The sequence below is a fragment of the Delphinus delphis genome, chromosome 4 (assembly GCF_949987515.2).
Source record: "Delphinus delphis chromosome 4, mDelDel1.2, whole genome shotgun sequence".
In the NCBI taxonomy this organism is placed as follows: Eukaryota; Metazoa; Chordata; class Mammalia; order Artiodactyla; family Delphinidae; genus Delphinus; species Delphinus delphis.
The window spans coordinates 125,513,203-125,519,258 of NC_082686.1; positions in this window are offsets into that span (position 1 = coordinate 125,513,203).

Below are 6,056 nucleotides of genomic sequence, written 5' to 3' on the forward strand. Positions count from 1 at the left end.
AACCTAGTGGCTGCATATTGTAGTCCTACTGAATCATCATCTCCCATTTTGGAGGCAAAGATTTCAGGCAAGAGACATTTTATTGTTTATTCTGTGAATTTCCTCCCAGCCGCCATCAAGGCTCTTTCTGGTATTGATTGTACAGCCAGGAGCTCCAGGTTAGAGATGATAATATAATTCAGCCTGGCTAGTAGACATTGTATCAGTATCTGTAAAAATAAAACTTGTTATGGCTTTCAAGGGGAAAAACTTCAGTTTTAGTTTTCTCTTGCAATTGTTAAAAGACTTGGGACTTCCCTGGTGGGCCAGTAGCTAAGACTCCGAGCTCCCAATGCAGGGGTCCCGGGTTCAACCCCTGGTCAGGGAATTAGATCCCATATGCCACAATTAAGAGTTCACATGGCACAACTACAGATTCCTTGTGCCGCAACTAAAAGGCCCTCATGCCTCAATGAAGATCCTGCACAGGGCAACCAACACCCTGCTTAGCCAAATAAATAAATATTAAAAAAAAAAAAAAAAGACTGCCTTATTCAATTAAGTATGGCAACTTGAACCTTTCAACGAGGAATGACAAAGTTCTTTGTCTGATTCTGATTTAAATACGTCTCAGGTGAGAAATCTATCTCTTCTATCTGCCCTGGAGATAGGTTATATTGAAGTGTCCAAGAGCTGATGCTTCATTACTTTACATCACAAGTCAAGGTCTTAAATTAGAAGTGATGGATCCCATTCTTAGAATAAAATTAGTCACTAATAGAGAGGGGCCCTTTGGGTGAATTCCCTGACAACTCTGGAGCAATAGTTATATTGATTCTTCCACATAAACTCCCTTAGACACTCTACTCACCAAAAAATGTCACAGGGGTTTCAAAACATTTTGTGTTAGTGTTTGAACGTCACAAGAAATAAGTCTCAGTCTGTTTGGTTGAAAAGACAGACATAATCTGGTGGTACATTTCATCCTTGCTAATGAATCTTCCTTTGACTTTCTGTGCAGCTTGGCCAAATGAGTTCGGAGACCAAACTTTACAGCCTCCAAAGCAATTTGCTGGTATGGGAGAGACCCAGCCCATTTTCCCTAAAATTACCAAAAGCCTTCGTGCAGAATCCAAGTGTTTATCTTTAGTCGGTCTTTTCTGTTTCATCACTGCCAGGAGATTTGTTTTTGTAGGAGAGGCAATAAGAACCCCACATATGGGTATTTTCCTACCCAGACTCATTTACTTGCAAGGGAACCTCTCTGGTGGCCACAAAATCTCACCAAGGAAAATCCCAACCAAGTTTATTACTGGGCCAGTTCCATTAATCCGCAGCTTGGGGCGGCAGTGTGTAGCTGGTCTGGGAACAAGAGTGCTCTTTTTTACTTATCACAAATCCATCTGAACTCAAAAGGGCCTCACTTAAATCAGGAATTCCTGTTCTTCTGGAAATGTCATTTCATCTGAATTAGCAGTTCTGTGGTTTAAAGGAGACAAACAGGATTCTTACCACTAGAGTCCAATGGCAGGGAAAAGGGAGGCAACCATAAAAGTAATCCAGGGAAAGTTTGGAGGTGAACTTGCCCTCCTGTAAATAGACAAAATAGACCTCTGTTTCCCTAGTACAAGTTCTAGAAGACACTGACATAACCTGTAACTCCTCTGCAGAGTTAAATGACAGTAAATTGGCCAAGAGAGATACCTGTATTGATAGGGTAGGTGTCTGTTTAACCTTCAGGTTTAAACTCTTCATCAAGCAAAAAAACCCAGAAAAACAGTTGGTTACTTGGAAAAGAACTATTTAGAAGTGTGATTTGTGGGTCAGTTCAGATCCACCAGGAAGCAGATGCCAAGATGGAATTAGAGGAGCGAGAGATGTATTGCAGGAAAAGCCTCTCAAGAACGGAGGGGAGAAGGAAGAAAAGCAGGCAGGATGGCAATGCAGATATGACACCTGTGAATGGAGGAAAGAAGGAAGGAGGATTGGGTGTGAAGAGCTTCAGACTGTAGTGTAACCCTGAGAAAGTCCTGACCCAGCTGATGGGGAACTTCAAGGCAATCCTTGACTGACAGGTGGCCCACATGGGCAGGAAGGGCCCAGCTTTAGCACCCTGTTGAGTGCAGTCACTGGCAGGCTGAGGAGAGCATGGCCTTCAGCAGTGAATTTCACAGAGGCAGCAGCTGCGGCTGTTAGCTCCCTGCCCTCCTCACAGGAGATTCTCTGTTGAAGGGAGCCCTAAGCAGTGAACCCGCATGGTTTTCACCCTGGTCTATACAGACTGCATCACATGGGCAGACTTCTCTATCCATTTTCAGGGTACAGTTCTTCCCAAGTTCCTGTGGACCTCTCCTCTTGAGGGGAAACTTAGAAGAGGCAGTTTAGTGACCCAAACCACAGCCCCCATGCTGCAGTTGGTCTTGAGGCCATAACTGGCATTTATCTTCTCTCTCCTCAACTATCCACTCTGAAGACTCCACATCCTACTCTATCACCTTTGCAGGAGTTGATGGCTCCCTTATCTGGTAGTGCCACTCAGACCTTCATTCTTAGGGGGCCCAAGCCTTTGGAATCGGACCCTTCTCAGAGTGAGGATGTTGTGTAAGTGCATCCACAGTTATAACTGAGAAAACGAATCCACAGAGGTACCAAGTAGATCACCTGGTTGTGCACATTTCTCCCTCCCCCTTGCCCTCCCAGTGCAATATCAGCCTTAGCTCCTCCCACTGCTCAGGGTCATTGGTTCCGGCTGGAATGATGGCAACTCTTCTCTCCTGTTGGTCCTGGACACAGGAGTCTAAAGTGCCTGTGTGGCATTCATAGATTATAGTTCAATCATACCATTATGTCACCTAGCGTACTCCCTTTGGGGACCTGGACCTCTAACCCTACAGAGCCCAAAGTTGTGAGGATGGGAAGCACAAAATTCCCCAATGGGTCACTAGGAGTGATGTTAAATGGGCCTTCTCTTGTTGCCACCCCTTCATTCTTGTACCCGTGCATTCTTCCTATAAGTGACATAATATCAAATAAACGTCTCTGGTTTGGTGTGTATACATTGCACTCTGTAGGATGGCAACTTATCCCTGCAGAGTCTTGCTTACAAGCTGGTGCTTTAGCTGTGCCTTCTGTCTACCAGTTTAGCTAATTCTACATATTGAAGTATGTAATATAACCAGTGGATTCTATAGCTAAGGGGTAATTTCTGCGCCTCCTCTGCTGCAAAGTGGGTTTCGTGATCGGATGCTATATTGCGTGGGATTTTATGCCAATGAATCAGGCATTCTGTAAGTTTCCAGATAGCAGTGCTGACTGAGGCTCTGTGGGCAGGGAAGGCAAATGCATACCCCCAATAGGTATACATTCCTGTGCAGGCTGGATGGAGGGGGCCCACTGCAGTCAACTGGCCAAGTGGCTGGCTGGACTCTTCCGGGAATACTGCCACATTGGATGCTAGTCTCTGTTTTTGGTACACTGGACATTTAGAAGCAGCAGGAACTAGAGCAGCTTTGGCAAATGGGAGTCCGTACTGTTGGGCCCATAGTCTCTATCTCCAACACCTTTCACTTGTCCATCGTGTCCATTCTGGGGTGGTTGAGGGCAAAGACTGGCTAATGTCAACTGGCCAAGTCCATTTTGTCTACTTGGTTTTTTAGTGCCTCTTCAGTGCTTAATACTTTTGGGTGGGAATTAATATGTAACACAGAACCTTCATGCTTCATGCCCACTTTCATATATCCATCTACATGCCTCTGCTTCTGACCTTTGTCAAAATCCTCCAGTGCTTTCCCTTTCAGAGTCACTGCACAGGAAAGTATATGTATTCACATCTCAAGCAGTTACCTCTCCTTCCATACAAAGTGAATGACCTTGCAATGCTCGAAGCTCTACCCACTGGGAAGTTTATGAGCCACTGTCCATTTTTGTCTTGCACCCACATACAGAGCCAACCTATCCATAAGCTAACCCTAGCTTTGAATTTTTCGTCCCCCTTCAGCTGGTTGGGAACATACAGAGCGTGAAGGCAGCTGGTGCGTCCGTAGCGGATGACATGGGTGTCTGGGATACCTGCTAATGCAGTTTGCTCACACCCTCTGGTCCTGCTCGGGCTCAATCCTGGATGTACCATTTCCATTTTATGATGGATTGCTCTTGGGTCTGTCCGACTTTATAACTCGGTAGACCAAATAGAACCCAGTTTATAATAGACAATTCTAAATGTATGCTCACATGTTACCCCATGGCCAACTGCTCCATCTCTACCAGGGCCTGGTAACATACCAGTGAGCTATTTCTGAAAAGATGTAAAACTCTCTGCTGCAGATGGCATGGCCCAGCTCTAGAAATCTTAGAGTCTGTGCTGTGATTCTCTCACTGGGGCTTGCTATAAATTCCACACTGTATCATTTCCCACCTCCAACCTTATAGGCTCTGCCAGGGAGTATGGTCAAGTAACGGGGCTGCTTACACCCTGTACTTGCTATAGAGCCCTTTCTTGCTCTGGGCCTCACTCAAAGATAGCGCCTTCCATGTCACCTGGGATTTGGGCTGCAATAGCATTCTTAGATATGGAATATGTTGCCCCCAGTACATGAAGAAGCCCATCAGGCATCGTGGTTCCTTCTTTAGAGTAAGAGATGCAAGATGCAGTATTTTGTATTTTACTTTGGAGAGGTTTTCCCAGAATACCCTTGACTACTGAACCCTTAAAAACCTCACTGAGGTTCAGATCCCTGAATCTTCATAGGTTTGTCTCCCATCCTCAGGTGTACATGTCTCCTACCAAGGCTTCCAGCACCCTAGCCACATCATGCTCATTTGCCTAATCAGCACACTGTCACTGATGTAATGGATCAATGTGATGTTCTCTGGGACGTTTAGATGGTCCAGCTCTGTATCTGAACCACACATAACAGAGGGTGGAGAATTAACATATCCCTGGGACAAAATTATAAATAAATGTTGTCTATTCCAAACGAATGCAAACTGGTTCTGATCCTCTTTTCTTTTTTGTTTTTTTAATTTATTTATTTAATTTATTTATTTTTGGCTGCATCGGGTCTTTGTTGCTGCGCGCGGGCTTTCTCTAGTTGCGGCGAGTGGGCGCTACTCTTCACTGCGGTGTGCAGGCTTCTCACTACGGTGGCTTCTCTTGTTACAGAGCATGGGCTCTAGGTACACAGACTTCAGTAGTTCTGACTTGCAGGCTGTAGAGCACAGGCTCAGTAGTTGTGGCACACGGGCTTAGTTGCTCAACGGCATGTGGGATCTTCCCAGACCAGGGCTCGAACCTGTGTCCCCTGTATTGGCAGGAGGATTCTTAACCACTGAGCCACCAGGGAAGCCCTGATCCTCTTTTCTTTCTTTCTTTTTTTTAAAAATGATTTTATTCATATATATGCACCTAACATTTTATTCTGGTTAGAGTTTATTTTATTTATTTACTTATAAGTTTTGTTTTGTTTTGTTTTGTTTAACATCTTTATTGGAGTATAATTGCTTTACAATGGAGTGTTAGTTTCTGCTGTATAACAAAGTGAATCAGCTATACATATACATATGTTCCTATATCTCTTCCCTCTTGCGTCTCCCTCCCTCCCATCCTCCCTATCCCACACCTTTAGGTGTTCACAAAGCACCGAGCTGATATCCCTGTGCTATGCAGCTGCTTCCCACTAGCTATCTACCTTACGTTTGGTAGTGTATATATGTCCATGCCACTCTCTCACTTTGTCCCAGCTTACCCTTCCCCCTCTCCATATCCTCAAGTCCATTCTCTAGTAGGTCTGTGTCTTTATTCCTGTCTTTCCCCTAGGTTTTTCATGACCATTTTCTTTTCATTTTCATTTTTAGATTCCATATATATGTGTTAGCATATGGTATTTGTTTTTCTCTTTCTGACTTACATCACTCTGTATGACAGACTCTAGGTCCATCCACCTCACTACAAATAACTTAATTTCATTTCTTTTTATGGTTGAGTAATATTCCATTGTATATATTTGCCATATCTTTATCCATTCATCTGTTGATGGACACTTAGGTTGCTTCCATGTCCTGGCTATTGTAAATACTGC